This window comes from Suncus etruscus, chromosome 10 (assembly GCF_024139225.1).
Source record: "Suncus etruscus isolate mSunEtr1 chromosome 10, mSunEtr1.pri.cur, whole genome shotgun sequence".
Taxonomy (NCBI): Eukaryota; Metazoa; Chordata; class Mammalia; order Eulipotyphla; family Soricidae; genus Suncus; species Suncus etruscus.
This window is the reverse complement of record NC_064857.1, coordinates 102,057,241-102,074,594: the sequence shown is the minus strand read 5'-3', so window position 1 is coordinate 102,074,594 and position 17,354 is coordinate 102,057,241. Positions and strand designations below refer to the sequence as shown.

The 17,354-nt window shown below is 37.3% G+C and overlaps 1 protein-coding gene, 1 long non-coding RNA gene and 1 other non-coding gene across 3 annotated transcripts in view; 1 reads left to right on the top strand and 2 right to left on the bottom strand.

The window, feature by feature from the left end:
- The window catches only part of LOC126020538 (uncharacterized), a 725,825-nt gene that overhangs the window by 92,064 nt on the left and 616,407 nt on the right, over window positions 1-17,354 (bottom strand). The window lies entirely within an intron of this gene.
- Window positions 1-17,354, bottom strand: part of CREB5 (cAMP responsive element binding protein 5) — a 426,942-nt gene that overhangs the window by 86,276 nt on the left and 323,312 nt on the right. The window lies entirely within an intron of this gene.
- LOC126021422 (U6 spliceosomal RNA) lies at window positions 911-1,017 on the top strand. The gene has a single exon (XR_007499939.1). It is a non-coding gene; the product is annotated as a U6 spliceosomal RNA (small nuclear RNA).

Below are 17,354 nucleotides of genomic sequence, written 5' to 3'. Positions count from 1 at the left end.
TTCAAGTGGGCCAGAAGTTGCCTCTCAGTATCACAGATTATGGCCTGCCTGCCTCCCCCCAAATCATTAAAAGAAAATAAATTTAAAGAGTACATCTTGATGGACAACAGTTCGCTCAGCCCGGGATTGTGCCAGGAACACTTCTGGGAGAGAGTCCCTTCAGAGAAAAATGTCATTTCTTCTTGCTGAATCCAGGTGACTGGCTCCACAGCAAATCCCAACGACTGTCTTCAAGGACGTGGGTGGGAAGCCTGACCCATACTTCCCTCAACACATGTCAAAGTTCGCTTTCAGAGACATTATGAAATAAAAGGCTTTTGTGGGCAGCCCTGGGAAAGTAACCATCTTCGGCATCTCCTGTGTGGAAAACTGTTTTGAGTTCTGAATGACTGACTTTTAAACACTCTTGGGGAGCAGCGTTCCTTGTGGAATCTCGGGCCTGCCTTCAATTGAAAATTGTTTGTAGGAGATCCACCTTGGCACTACAAAGGCATCATGAAGATTTTTAAAATGTGCTTAGCTCCACAGCAATTTTGGTGGGGGTGGGAGATAATTCCACAATCAAGAAGTGATTAATTGAAACAAGTACAGAAAATTGGTTCTGAGACCTAGGATTATGTCCACAATATGTTCTTGGCCTTGAGAAGCTCAATACCAAAAATATCCATACAAGACATAGTCTTTAGGAGTTTCTTTTGTTTGCATAAATGCCAGACATTTTTAACAAAATGTTAAGAATACCTGCCAAGTATGTCAAGTGAAGATGGCAAAAATAATAATAATAATAATAATAATAATAATAATAATAAGAAGAAGAAGAAGAAGAAGAAGAAGAAGAAGAAGAATTCTCCTATTTTTTCTCTATGCCCCATGGTGTCTTTTTAATTGCAAATTAGAAAAATAATATATAGTGCTCGCTTCGGCAGCACATATACTAAAATTGGAACGATACAGAGAAGATTAGCATGGCCCCTGCACAAGGATGACACGCAAATTCGTGAAGCATTCCATATTTAAAAAAAAAAAGAAAAATAATATATAATAAATTATATAATAAATAATACATCTATATCCTCTTTGGAAACTTATATTACATATAAGAGTTTAAATTGCAAACTCTAGTTAGCCCAATTTAAAGGAATTTAAAAAAGATTTATGCTTTAATTTTTTTGGGGGGGGCAAAAAACTATGCTCAAAAGTTATTTGTGGCTCTGCACAGAGTAATCATTCCTGGAGGTGCTCAGAAGACCATACTGGTGTTAGGCACTTATATCAGCCACAGACGAGGAAAATTTCTTATCCACAGTACTATCCTGGTAGCCCTTTAAATAAAGTAGATTTTATGTAAAAACTGAAAAACAATCTTTTTCTCTTTTGTTCTCTATTTATAAAATTTTTAAATTAATTTTAATTGATTTTTACCCAAATACATGTTTTCAAATGATCTTTTTAGAAAGAGAATTTTCTGTTATTCCCTTAAATTTTTCTTTTCTAGGCGGATGACTTGGAGATCTTCCAACAGGTTTCTGTGACTTCTGTTCCCCAAACAAGGCATATCATAATCATAATCTAAACAAGCCAGTGGCTTTGTAATGAGAGACCACAGTTGCTCCACAGACTATGGAAGTGGACACTATCAATAACACTAAGACAAGGCCAGGAATCAGTTCAATGAGATCTCATTGTAGAGGTTTTATATATATATATATGTGTGTGTGTGTGTATGTATATATACACATATATATACATATATATATGTGTATATATATGTGTGTGTATATGTATATATACACATATATATACATATATATATATAAAATCTGATGTTTTCATTGGATCTAAATTATCTACCCAACTTGATCTACTATCAACACTTTAAGACACTTCAAACTGCTTTCCTCACACCTACTGGCATAGAAAAGTTGCTTTTTACACAAATTTCTATTTTTCAGCCTACTGTCACGCTGTGATTTGCATAATCCTTAATAACTCCCCATTCACTCCCCATTTCTTTCTTCAACCACCTAATGCAAACAAGATCTGGCCCAAGTTTCCCTAAACTAATCCATGCTAACACCATTTAGAAGGGAGGCTATTCCATGTAAGTTGGCACAGCCGAATAAGCTTGCCATTGTGTAAATGGCAGTCTCAGTCGAAAGACATTCATGAATATGCCAGTGGGAGAGACCTGTGCTTCTCAGAGGCTTACTGGGCCCAAACACTGGAAGAACTCTTTAAAACTTGAATGATTTTGAACCAAGATAAAAAATTTAATTCCACCTCCCTGTCTGAGTCCTAATAACACTTCAAGACCCAGATCAAGAGCATCAGCTTCAGGGAAATCGAAAAGTAAACTAAGTAAAAATCCAGGCAGAAAATACATGTTTATTTGAGGAAAGTATAATTTTGTATGATACTTCCCTTGTGCATCTATATGAAAGTAATTTTCATGATGACACTGTTTTAGCAACCTTGTAAAATCCACAGCTGTAGCATAAATAATACGTCTTGCATAAATGCACACCTCCATATAGACATTGCAAAATATATTTCAGATGTCAGTGAGATAGTTTAGTGAGATAGTGCATGGTCCTCTGAGCACTGTTAAAACCAACACCCAAGGACAAAACTGGGAATAACTTCTGAGCATTGACAGGTCTGGCTCACAAGCCATAACACTATCTATTCAATATATCTTATAGCTCATTGTATTGCAATGAATATGGAAGCATACTATATCTATGCTTGATTCACTATCTTTTCTTCCTTGAACTCTAGGACTCCAAGGACCCCTCTGATCTGCTTAGAAGAATGCTGTTACTTAGAAATTTCTAGGATACTGGAAATGTTCCTTATCTGTTCTATCCAATATATAGTCAAAGGTTATATGTGAATATTGAGCAATGTAATTTTTATTTTTTATTATTATTTTGCTTTTTTGGGGGGAAATCATACCCATCTGTTTTCAGGGTTTGCTTTTGAACCTAGGCTACTGTGTGTGAGGCAAGTGCCCTGCTGACTCTGACCCCCTATCTTATTTAATAAACTTAAACCTTATATAGCTATATGTAACCTGTAACAAACAAATTGACATGCACCAGAGCTTAAATACTCTGTGAGGTCTCTCTCCCTGGACAGCCTCTGGTCTCAGCCCAGAAGGAGATTAGGCACTTCAACTCTGTACTAAAGTGTTTATCATCACATTAATCATCACAACTTAGTTGTTTATTTCCATACTTGACTTGTCCATTGGACTGTCAGCTTTTAATATCTGATTTATAGCCATTCACATATTGATTCACCCAATTAAATATCTATTGTCATTTTTGGGGCTTTAATAGCTTTTTAAAAAAAAAAAGAATAAGTAAATATATTGCTCCATGGACTGTCAGAGACATTTCATAAAACAGATCACTTAGAATCAAGTAATAATAAACAACTAAGAGATTAACGGTGGTAATGTGATGACATATCTTGGTCTAAGGTGTACACAGCTCTTTTGGCTTATCTTTCCTTATAAATGCAGATCCTGTCTTCGGCATCACTGGAACTTAGGAACAACTTGCTGCATACCCCCTAGTTATCAACTTATATCTCTGTCCATAAGTAGCCTCTAAGTAAATTTCCAGGATATAAAGTTCACTTCAAAAATGGAGTATGATAAGCACACTTTTTCTGGAATCCATGTTCACATAGACCCAATACAGCTGGACTCATTTATCAGATTTTAAAATAACCAGGATTTCAGTCTGTTGTCATTGGTCCAGTGGTTCCACAGACTATGTTGGCAGAGGGCCTGATTACCCACAGTCCAGATTCATCCATCTATCCAAGATACTGGAGAGCTCTAGCTCCTTCACAGCATTTCTTCCAAATCCATGTGTAAACTTTCAGGATAATTCTCATTCAAGCCAACAATAACCCTTGGCATATTTTATAAAGAAAAATATGACAAAAGTTGACATGACATGATCATTGCATTTTAGGATACATAGTTGAGTCTTATGGCTAGACATATTCTAAATATTTGTATAAATTAAAGCAACTTGTAAGACATAGTAAAAGTCTATTCTAGGTAATGGAATTATATACACACATATATGTATATATAACTTTGCAAACCCTTGGTCGTCTATGTTACTTTGGCTTTAATATTTTAACATTAAACTAATGTTCCAAAATATTTTAATATTCACTTGTTATGGGCTAATAAACCATAAAATAATGCCATGTGTTTGAAATTTGAAAGTATGCAACACTAGACTCTTGTTTTCTAAAATAAGTTTCTATTTTAAAAAGTTTTTAAAGAGTCATCTTTATGTTTACATTTTTCAATTAATTGATAAATTTAAAGCAACAGTTGAATAATCCCCATGGGTTTCTATACCCAAGTATCTATATAAAACTTAGTGCATTAATCAAAAATAAGAACAGAATTATAAACCTGAGTTTACCACTTTATTGAAAGGTTAAAGATAAATTACTAAATCTCTTTTAATCATAGTTTTTCTTCTATGAGACTATGAACTTTATACAAGTATGTCTTTAAACATTATAAATTAAACAATAAAAGACAACTTTTCTTTGGAGCATAAAAATTAAAGGAAATCAAACACACATATATATGCTCAAATATACATATGTACTTATACACATATGTATAGATACAGATATATATAGAGAGAGACAGAGAGAGAAAGAGAGAGGTGAATATAAAGAAGAGAAGAGGAGAGAAAGGGAGACTCAGGTACTGAGAGAGAACACCAATACCAATCCAGTGTCAAAAGATTTCCCTATATTACCTCATTTTATCCTCAGTGTAACTCTGTAAGAGAAGGACTAACTTCACCCACATTTTACAGATGGGAAAATGAGCAACTGGGGACTTAAGCAACTAGGTCACATGGCTAGAATAAAAACCAGGCAGGTAGGTCTAGAGTCTTTGTTCTCAACTAATGCTACTTCTTGCTTCCTAAAGAGAAAACAAAACTAAATCAAAGAAATAAACGCATAAATAAAACCATCTTTTATTTCCAGTTGAGAATTGTGGTCCTCAGAGGAAGCTACTCTCATAGTCTAAGTACAATATAAGCGATGTTCTGTATTTCTTAAACTAAGAGCAGGTGGTAAGTTTGAACACTATTATTAAAGTCCCAAAACTTGCTGCTTTCCAATTTAATATTCAAGGTGTCAAATGCTAAATGTTCATCTTTACATTCCATGAACTAAAGTGGTTTGCACTTATGCTAAGGCACAAATTTGAACTGTATTTCAAACTGGACTTCATAAAGGTGTGTGGCAATTATTATGGCCCTCTTCATTTAGGGTCAAGATTGTAATTTGTTCTTTGTTTCCCTGCTGAATAAAAATGGTGTGATGCATGCATTCCTTCAGGAATTCATGACAATGCTAAGCAAAACCATTAGGAATGTTGGGGGCATACCTTAAATAAAAGGCTAAGTGCAACATTATATTGATAATAAATATCTGAAAACTGATTGTCCTAACTGCTTTTATTCTTCCACTTGTACTAGAATCTAATTCTATACTAGTTTTAGGTCACAGAACCCAGATTCAGCATTAGTTGGTCAGAATCAAGTGGGATTCAAATTCTCATTTGCTTGTTGAACCATCTTAACATTGTTGCTAGTATATCATATATGATTGTTCCCCCCAGGAGTAATTATGAGGATTCAACAAAACAACACATGTAAAAGTTTAATCTAGTGCTTGATGTGTTATACTTTGCTAAATTGTCACTGTATGGAAAATACATATATGTGTGATCAACACTCCATAAAAATGAATTATACTTATTATCTGACATCAACTATTTGTGCTAGATACATATCTGTATTCAGATCCCTCCCCCTGAGAATAAAGATCCCTGAAAAAAGGTTATAATCTAGTTAAAAAGAGGATTTACTCAGCCTTACAATACAATGTATATACAATGCATTGTATCATCCCATGGCCCATGGGACTTCAACTGTTTACATTTTTTAACTTTCTTGCTTAAGAATGAACTTAGTAAAATTTAGCCATGCAGTAGTGATGACAAAGTATAATTAATATAAACTCATATACTTAGTATACTAATATACATAGTTACTGGTGAAATAAAAATGGTCAGGGATTTCAAGTAAGTAGAATGTGAGAAGCATTCCCTAAACGTACCTCAACTAATTGCAAAAAAGTTTCAAATATCTTTTATTTATTTAAAATATGTTTAAGTTTCATTAATAAAAGTCTTGGTCAAATAAACCAGAAATCAAAGATCCACATTTATGCTAAGTAGAAATTCAAAAATTTTGCTATTGCAAAAATCAGCTGAATATATATAAAAAACCAGAAATCCTCTCATTTCTTTAACAATGTAAGGATATCATGCTTCCAAGCAAGAGTAACATAAACAAGACAAATATCACAGAAATTACTAAATGGACTGGAGAGATGCTATAATGTTAAGCATTTGCCTTGCACACAGCTGACCTAGAGTTGGTCCCCTACACCACACTTACCATTCCCAAGTCTGTCAAGAGTGATGCCTAAGCAAAGAGCCAGGAATAAGCCCTGGGCCCAACAAGAAGTGCCCATCTCTAAACAAAAACAAAACTCTACTATAAGTATTTAATGGTATGTAATTAACCTTAGGGAAAAACATTAGAATCTATAAAATGAGGCGGTAAAGTTAGATAATTGAAACGATAACCAGAGAGATAAAACAGGAACTAAGGGTCTTACATGTAGCTGATCCCAATTCAATCTGCAATACTGCTCAAGGTACCCTGAGCACCACCAGCAGTGATCTCTCAGCATAGAGCCAAGAGTAAGCTCTGAACACTGCCTGGTTTGGCTCCTCAAAATAAAAAAAATAGTAGGAAAAATGAAAAAAAAAATTAGCACAATTTGTTAAAAAGTGGTAATGTTTAGAGGCAAGAATTTGGCTCAGTGGTAAAATACATGCCTCACATGTGAGTCCTAGGTTCATTCCCCCAAAACTAAAGCTCAATACTTTAAGAATATTATATAAGACAATAGTATCATGGGGCTGGAACAATAGCACAGCAGGTAGAGTGTTTGCCTGGCATCCCATATGGTCCCTTATGCCTGTTAGGAGCGATTTCTGAGCACAGAGCCAGTAGTTTTCCTGTTAAATGGTTTTCATAATCAAAATTAATTTTAATAGAATGAATCAAAATAATTGGGAGTAGAAAAAGAGCAATAACTTCTATGGTACTATAGGATAAATTATACAATTTTAACATAATTTCCAGAGATGTTTAATGATTTAAGAACATACTCATAATATTTGTGAGGTTAAATAAAAATGATATAGACTTGTATTATCTAAATTTAATTTTGAAATTACATAAATGGAGAACAAGAACAAAGAATTCTTCATTTTAGCATATTTTTCCAACTTTTACCACCATATGTTTATTAGATTTAAAGAATTTATACTTTTAACAAAAGTAACAAAGTTTGGGGTCTTCACTAAGAATTTCTATTCTGAAATGCCAAAGCACCAGAATAAAGTTTAGCTTGCCTTTGGTTTGAGTTTATAAATCTCATTTAGGGTTTCTCTGTAGAACTGTGCTTGGTTATGGCTGGAGAATATCCTTGGAATGTGAGAAACTGGAAACATTTCTCGCATGCTCAAATGTCTCTCTTCTATTCACTTGTGACGTGTCCTGTAAATGTGATTATGCACAAATCTATCAAATGAGTTAAATTCTACCTTATCTCTGGAGTTTAAAACAAACTAAAACCCAATAGAGCAGAGTAACATTCAGCCACAAGAATATCTTGTAGCATTCTTTCCTTCCTTCACTTCTTTTTATTACGATTTACCCAAACTGAAATGTTAAGAGCAGATACCAACCTGGGCACTTGCCTGGAACTCAACTTGGCCTCTGTTCTCAGGGCGTTCAGAGGCTGTTGGTGCAAAGAGTTCACAGACAATGGCAAGTAATAAAGCTCTACAAGGAAAAAATAAACAAGGTATAAAAGGAACCCATGCTATCAGAAAGACTGCTAGCATTGAGGCCACAGCGATAGCGCTATGTGTGGTAGGGTGTTTGCCTTGCATGCGGCTGACCCACGACGGACCTCGGTGCCATCCACGTTGTCCCAAATGGTCCCCAAGCCAGGAGCAATTTCTGAGCTCATAGCCAGGAGTAACCCCTAAGAGTTACCACGTGTGGCCCCAAAAACAAGAAACAAAAACAAACAAATAAAAACAAAAGTCTGCTAGATAAACAAAACAAAAACAAACAAATAAATAAACAAAAGTCTGCTACATAAATTGAGAAGACTCTATAGGAAAGTCGGCTCCATGTAGCTGATTCTTAGGGGAAAAGGATGGTATTTGCAGGGGCAAAGGAAATATAATCAGAGGGGCAAAGTTACCAAGGGAAGCAAGATCTATCAGAAAATAACAGTAGGAGATTTCTGCGAGTAACCATAGTGTGCAGTCGTAAATGGAAGAGAACGGGTGTGGAAGTATCACAGAATGAGATACAAGTCCTGAGGTCCACAGAAACAAATGGACACCATCTGTGGTAACTGTGCCAAAAGGAAGGCATTCCAGGAAAGATGCAGGAGAAACCCATGCTCTGATACCCTTCCCAAGTGTTCTCTGCCACTTTGAGAGAGCGAGATCTCTGATTCTGTGAATTCAGAATCCAAGTTTAGTTTGACAAACATCTTGTCTCTCTGGTTGCACTTTTAATCACTAGACCCCAAGGGCGTGGTTGGATGAAAATTTTATCCCATTTAAATACATCTATTCTGGTTACTGCAAAGACAGTTTGGAAATAAAAATACTTGCTTTTAATGATTTGGAACTTGATTTTGAGAACCTAAGAATTTTACCTTATTTAGACTAAAGGAAATACGATTATCAATGTTATCCAGATAAGTTTTCAGCTAAAAGGGAAATAAAGAGGGCAATTTTAAGATACCAAGAGAGATAAATATATTTTATTATTTTGAACTTGAATATATATTATATACATATATTTGGCTTTCTATATATCTGCACATATGTATATTTGAATAATAATTGAATATATATTTAAATATATATATATATATTTGAATTTGGGAGCCACCCCTAGGGATGCTCAGAGGTTATTCTTGACTCTGCACTCAGAAGTCACTCCTGGCAGCGCTCAATAGCTCAATAGTGCTCAATATGGATGCTGGGGACTGAACCCAGGTTAGCTTCATGTAAGCAAATGATCTTTCTGCTATATTATCACTTAGCCCCCTGTGGTTTTGGTGTTTTTGTTTTTTGTGTTTTGGTCCACACCCAGTGATGCTCAGGGGCTACTCCTGGCTATACGCTCAGAAATCGCTCCTGGCTTGGAGGACCATATGTGTGTTCCCATTCTTTGACTAATTTTTCCATTGTCTGCTCATTTGCTTTAAGTTTTTTGTCCAATCTCTCCTGCTGTATGGAATTGTTATGTATCTCATCTTCCACAGCACCAAGTCTATTCTCAGCTTCTGATACCCTGTCCCAGAGCTTATCCATTTTGTCATTCACTTCGTTTACTGACTTTTTCAGTCCTGTTAGTTGACATGTTATTTCAGTTTGGAGTTTTGTCATTTCTGCCTTCATATTTTCTTGGTTCTTATTAGTGTTCTGTTCAACTCGATCCATGGTTTCTTGGAGTCTGTTGAGCACCTTCCATATTGCTAGTCTAAAGTCCTTATCTGAGAGGTTGATTAGTTGTTCAGTCATTATCTGGTCCTCAGAATTGTCATCTTCATTCTCTATGTCTGATGCTGGCCTGCGTTGTTTCCCCATTGTCACACTTGTATTGTGGGTTTTTCTACGTGTTGTGGTGGTATTCATTGTCTATATGATGTAGGCAGCACACTCCTCTGGCTCCTCCCTTTCTGGATGGGCTGACTTGCCTCTAAGGGAGGGGAGTCCTCCGTGGATGAAGCCTCACACTGGGTCAAATCTTAGGCCCGAGCATGCAACAGAGAAGACAGTCCAGAGAGAAATGTTTGCTTCTGTGATATAGCGCCGTTCTTAGTGTGATTTTTCCTTCTTGTTGCAATGGAGTTCTTTCCTTAGAAAGAGTGCACGGCCGCGTAGCGAAGCGGAGCGGCCGTGCTCCTCTGAGCCTCTTTTTGCCCCACTCGCAAGAGTTTCACGCAAGAGGACAGTAGACAGACATAGACAGGTCACACTCACAGTCTTTCACAGCTGAGCCCCACTGGGCCGGTGTACTTTCGCGGATTTTCCCCGCCTGGTGTCACACACAGGGAGCCAGCTTTTGCAAAGGATAGCCGGTTTTTATGCTCTGAAGTCCCTCCCTGAAAATGGCGTCTGGGCGAGCGAGGTTTCTGGAGGCTCTTTTTGCCCCACTCGCAAGAGTTTCACGCAAGAGGACAGTAGACAGACATAGACAGGTCACACTCACAGTCTTTCACAGCTGAGCCCCACTGGGCCGGTGTACTTTCGCGGATTTTCCCCGCCTGGTGTCACACACAGGGAGCCGGCTTTTGCCCAGATAGCATTGTTATCTCTTCCCGAATGTAGTTTCTTTGGAGTTAGCTTCCCAGGGCTCTGAGGAGAGCTTCCAGAGTTCAGGAAAGACAGAGAAGGGTAGGACAGGGCTCCCTTCCGGTGCTCAGTTCCTCAGAAGAAGCACAGCCCGGTGGAGATTCTGCAGGTAGAGCAGTCAGCACTCTGCCTGGAAACCCCCCCCTGCAGCCATTTCTCACTCACTCACTGGCTCGCTGGGTAGCTCCCGAATGTAGTTTCTTTGGGGTTCGCTTCCCAGGGCTCTGAGGAGAGCTTCCAGAGTTCAGGAAAGACAGAGAAGGGTAGGACAGGGCTCCCTTCCGGTGCTCAGTTCCTCAGAAGAAGCACAGCCCGGTGGAGATTCTGCAGGTAGAGCAGTCAGCACTCTGCCTGGAAACCCCCACCTGCAGCCATTTCTCACTCACTCACTGGCTCGCTGGGTAGCTTCTGAATGTAGTTTGGAGGACCATATGTGATGACAGGGCGGGATTGAACTTCGGTTCATCCTATGTCAGCTGCATGCAAGGCAAATGTCTTACCGCTGAGCCACCTCTCCAGCCCCTGCCCCCTGTGTATTTTTAATAACAAATGTATCCCAAAAGTACAGGAAATACTTGCCTCCTCTGTCTACCCAGATGTTCTGCCTTCTATTCCCCACCCTACCCCCAGAAGGCATGAATTTTATAACCGATCTTCTAGACTTCCCACATGAAAAAGCATACCAGGGCAAGTGCCAGCATCCCAAAGTGCAAAGTAAACTTTAGTTATTAGTTGTGCTGGCACAAATCTTGGAATGTGTAAGCAATATAAATTCTTAGGGAAAAAATAAACGATATGCAGCTCTGCAAAGCAGAACTTCCCTATAAGATTTTAAAATGCACTTTCCATATCTACCCCCACTCCCATCCAGCTATTTCTTCAACACAAGTTGAACTTATCTACATTTTGTTCCAAAGTAGACAGGGACACAGGCACACTTACACCAATACACAAAGAAGACATGCCTGAAAAATATCTGAGAGGGCGTTGCTCTGACCAGACCATGTGTGATGTCATCACTCAGATGCATCTGACTGGGGAACATTAAACAAACACAATAACAAGGCACAGCAGTGCACGTGCTGGGCTGGATGACAAAACCGGGGAGCAAATATTGGGATTGTGTTTCACCTGTTGTCATGGTTACCAAAACAGGGTGGAAACTGGTGGAAAGAGAAAGAAATAAAACTGGAGGACAATGAGTTCTAGGAGAAAGTTGGAGAATGTGTGTGTGAGGAGCTGCTGGTGATGCTGAGGGGAAAGAGCTGAGAGCAGACATTCACGGGAAAGCAAAGGACAATTCTCTTTTGTGTTGTGAGAAGTTAAGAAGCCATCACCGAACCACCCCAACACAATACAGAGCTCCCAAAGCCCAAGTAAGATCAACTTGGATGAAAGAAAACAGGCTGAGACTTGGGAAACCAAATGTTGCCTTTTGGCAGGATATAATCAAGGCAGTTGAGACTAAATATCAAGAGAGGGGATATTCCATATATTTACACATGGGATGACCACTGTGTTTAGTAATCTCCCAATTTTCAGAAAGAATGATAGAAAAATCAGATTTATTTCTTCAAAACAGCCTGGTGGCCAGTTTCAATTCTCAACTGACATAAAAGGGAAAAACTAAGTGACTGTGTTCTATCCATGTTAACTTAGCTATATTGCAGAAAATGTTTCAGGGAGCACCCTCACTGCTTCTTACAAAGTGCTCTTGCACAATCAACAAAAAGCTTTGCCTCTTCATTCCCAACCATTGCACAGAAAATTAAGTACTATAAATGTGAACGTTGGAGATCAGAGCTTTAATTCTTCATCTTCCATGAATTAGCTATGTGATCTTGTACAAGTTATTCAGTTCCTTTAAAAAAAAAAGATTTTGCTCAACTAATCCCTGCCCTCCTTTCCTGCCTTGAAATTTGGCAATTCATAAACAATTCATTATTCCTTAAATTTTATTCAAAGAATTATAATGAAGTGTTTTAAGACTCATGAAGTGTGCCATCTCATCTGCTCATGAGATGTTCATTCAGTGAGATTTTACTTTGTTTTGTAGAAATAAAATAAGTGATTTAAGCTCTTATTAACAATCTTATAAATTAACCCTTTACATTTAACCAAAACTATAGAATAGTATATAGTCTTGGTTGAAACTTTATATAGTTTAAAAAGACAAAGTGGCAAGGGATAAGTAATACTTCGGTCAACAGAAAGAGTCAAGCAGTAGCTTCAAGAACTTTTAGAGAAGTGTTACTTTCAGTTTTTTAATAACAAGAGCTAAGCTTAAATTCAGCACTTTTCTTGGCTAGTCAGCAGTCTCTCTTAGTGGTCTTTAGTCAATGAGGATCGCAGAATATAATAAATTAAAAAATAGGTGCTTTCTTCGGAGCTATTAATTTTTGCCTCATTTTATTTTATTCCATGGAGCATTTCTTTTATAGGCGTCTGCCTTTATTTGAAGAAAGTTATCTTTGGGACACCAAGAATAGCATGACATAGTAGAGACAGTACAAAAGTCAATGAAGAGCTGGACTCAAGACATGGTTATGCCAGGGATTGATAAATAAAAAAGTCACTAAGATCCCTGTATCTAAAAAGTTAGGGTAGCAATATTTTCTTGTTGATTTCATAGTGGACATGCTCAATGAGACAATAAAACTGGAAGTGCTTTGCAAGTTAAAGAATGATCTACTATTCTCATAGGAAGATCATTTTCTCTGTTGGTAAAACATCATAGTTTAGCTTGCAGTCAAGGCCCAAAGCCTAGTTTTACTTTCCCACATCATAGTTTAGCTTGCAGTCAAGGCCCAAAGCCTAGTTTTACTTTCCCACACTGTATTTTACCATCAGTGTCTTCTATAAGTAGCCCAACATTGCAGTCCATCATCTAAAAAATTACACTAAGAATATTAGTTCCCTGATTCATTTTCTAGGAGAATTGAATGAGATCACATATTAAAAGATGTGTAGTAAGGTTATGTCACACCTGCAAATGTTGAATTAATGTTAACAATTATTATTTTTACCATAACTTTTGTGGGGAAGCGAAAGATGTGTATTGGACTACACCAGCTCAGGAAACTATAAATGGTACCAAAATTGATTTGGCTAAAACTCTTGTACTTATTTTTCTGGCCCTAATATGTTTTAAATAGGTAAATCACTTTTAAAATTAAATCATTATACATACTAGCAAGACTGGTTTGCTTTTTTATGGAATCTGACATGATGCCTCTTCATTTGTATGTTAGAATCTAGTTTCTCATAGAGATGATGGTTGATTCTGTTAAAAAAAATGGTAATTCGGGGCCAGAAAAATAGCATGGAGGTAAGGCATATGCCTTGCATGCAAAAGGATGGTGGTTTGAATCCCAGCATCCCATATGGTCCCCCAAGCCAGGAGTGATTTCAGAGCGTAGGGCCAGGAGTAACCCCTGAGCACTGCCAGGTGTGACCCAAAAACCAAAAATAAAAAAATGGTAAGTCTGTTCAATCCATCATTAGATTTGATAAATAGTTGCAAAAACTCATGGCAGCTAACTGGCACTGTTCATATTTAACACGAGCTTTTTAAAAGTCAACAACTTTTACTGCCTTGCTACAAAGATTCTGAGAAGCAAAGAGTCTATTCATTCATGACTTTTGCTTTCTTTCTTTCTTTTTTCATACCCAGGCATTTAGGAAGTGAAGTTGGGGGTGATTAAATAAAATAAGTCAACCTAAGAACTGCAATTCTCAAGCATGCCAGAAAGATGCTACCTGGAGACTGTCTTTTCATGTCTATAAACTTTCCCATGTGGGAAGTCCCATGTGGAGACCAACTTCTCTGTGATTTATCTGTTGGACAGTGGGTGGCCACAGGGCACCAGATGCAAACAGCAATCTAGCTCAATAATTACGGAGGGGATAAGCAAACAAACACACCCAGGTTGACATTCAAAACAGAGTAGAGAGTTCACTAGGGTTGCTCACTGCACCACGCCAGCTCAAGTCCACCAGTCTGCCAGGAGGAAAGGTTAAGCCAAGAAGAGCAACACTGCCATATATAAGTGCATCAGACAGGGAGAGCACAGTTCTATGGCTACACACTTGAAGGCCTGAGTTTGAGGGACTCCTTATCTAAGTTATGGCTTGATCTTTCTATGTCATTACTGGACTTTAGTATCCTCTCTAATGGAATGAATAATTAGACCTGATTATTTAGCCTAATATTTAAAGGGCCTCTACTCTCTAATATTTTTGCTTCTTTTATTCCTTCATTAATGCCTATATTTAATAAACTTCAAGTTTGTTGTAGATGGCATTGATAATTAAAGGCCAAACTGGAGCACAAAGAGTTTAGCATAAGAGCGGAGCCGGAGAGACAGCATGGAGGTAAGGCATTTGCCTTTCATGCAGGATGGTGGTTCGAATCTTGGCATCCCATATGGTCCCCTGAGCCTGCCAGGAGTGATTCCTGAGCATAGAGCCAGGAGTAACCCCTGAGCACTTCCGGGTGTGACCCATAAACCAAAATAAAATAATAATAATAATAATAATAATAAAATAAAAATAAAAAAGAGTTTAGCATAAGAGAAGAAGCAGTCTTTAGCACTTGCCTATTATACTATCTCTCCATCTCCATTTCAGAAGAACAGTGTTGAGATGAAAATCATGACTATTAGCACCTAATGCCTTAACCTTTGTTGAGTAATGCTGTTTGGACATTTTTTTAATCTATTGAAATCAGAGAATAGAGATATCTGTCTTATCATGATACTGTTCTAAGGACAAGATCAGGTCATAATTGTACATACTATCTTGCTAGGTTTCATTAATCCTGTTCATATTTAAAATGAGATTTTAGCTGAGTAAATGGAGCTCTGTCCAACTGATCATTCATAAGCATCCTTTTCTTCAGTCAGTTCAACATGACAATGGTCATCACACCATTAATTAAGCTTAAGATACAAATATATACATATTTAAACCCTTTATTTAGTTTCCATCCCTCTCATGAGTTTCTTCCTCTCTTTCCACATTGTTTGTTTTGTGTGTGTCTCTGTGTGTGTGTGTGTGTGTGTGTGTGTATTTGTGTGGTCCTCAAATCACACATGTGAATCATGAACTATATTGCGGAGTCATATCTTCAGTTTTATTGATTTCTTTAAAAAAAAGGGGGGGGGTATTAAGGAGAATAAAAATCAAGATCTTTAAAAGCCAGTCAGAAATTGTTCTAAGTCTCACAAAGAGAAGTGTATACAAATCTCTAATATACCAGATATACATTTATACCACCCAGCAGGGAGGCTGGAAATGTTGTCCCATCTCATGTGTGTGTCCCTTACTTGATCTGTCTCTTTCCCACATTTTCTTTTTCTGCCTTGTCACTGCTCTCATGCCTCCTCTTTCTCCTTCAGATGTTGGAGGTATACATCAGATATTCAGTAAATTTTTCTTCTAGATGCTGAGAAGCTAAAGAAAAAATTCTATGAATTTTTAGTGCATAGAAAGATGGAACCTCTTGAAACTTTATCTATTCTGACCTGAGATGAAATCCATAGCCAAGAAGATGACTCAAAAAACAGGAAAACATGTTTAACATGTAGGGCTCTTGGGTTTAATCTCAGTCCTGAAGGATCCCTGAGCATGACAAGAAATAGACCTAGAAGAGCACAATCTCCACTTCCACTCCTCAATGAAATCCAACCTGAATTTATTCTCTTGTTTAAACATGAAACATTGGTCTGTTGACTTAAATCTTCAGAAAAATGACTTTTTGAAACTGAATTATAATCCTCTAGAATCATGACATCAGTTTAAGTAGATGAAGGACTATAGAAAATTAACTGTAGTAATTAGGTGAGAGAACAAGTGTACTTGTACATTAGGATGTCCTTGATAAAAAAACACTGAATAGCTTTTTAAGAATGCTGTATTCTCTGCTCTATTAGAAATAACCAATTTGGACAATAAAGGGGCTATCTAATGAAGATATATATATTTAAAACATTTCTGTCTAAATTCTTGCCCACTGGCAGGATCTGCAGGCTTTTCTGAATATTTGGGATGATGGTTTTGCCTTTGCAAAAAAGAGATTAAGAGAGTATGTGGGCCAAAGATTCTCTCAGCATGGTCCTTGGGGATGAGACCAGTAATGTGGCAGGATAGACGACTACACTAGGATTTCTCCTGTGCTCTCAGACCCATCCTACAGAGTGAATTCATCACAAGAACCCATGTGTGACATTTGGAAAAGTTCTTGAATACAGTGAAAGCAGAATCTAAGTTAAAATCTGGAACCCATTTCAGTCTCATGCAGGAAAAAAATTAGGCATATAGCAACAAAGCCCACAATTCAGAGAATCCTGGGGAGGTTCTGGCTGACATTAAAACAGGAAAGATTTTTCTTCTTCACAATTTTATGTTTATGAAAGCTTTTCAATGGGACCAAAAACTTTTTGACAATATAGTTAGTTGATGGCAATAACCAGATTTTTCAGCAGATAAAGAATGCAGAAGAATAGAGATACTGATTAATATAGTAAAAGTCACTTCACATTTTTCTAAGCTACTAAACAAATGGAATTTGTCCAAAATATGAGGGGTCAATATTGTCATTTTTTTCCTTTGATTATTGGTGGAGTCAAAGGTGAGAACTAGAAGTAAAAATATGTTCCCTAAAGTCTCATATCCTTTAATCCAGATATCAGGGATCTGAAAATATTCATTCACATAGTACATGGATCAACAGAATATGCTACATGGTAAGTTAACTTGACAAACATTT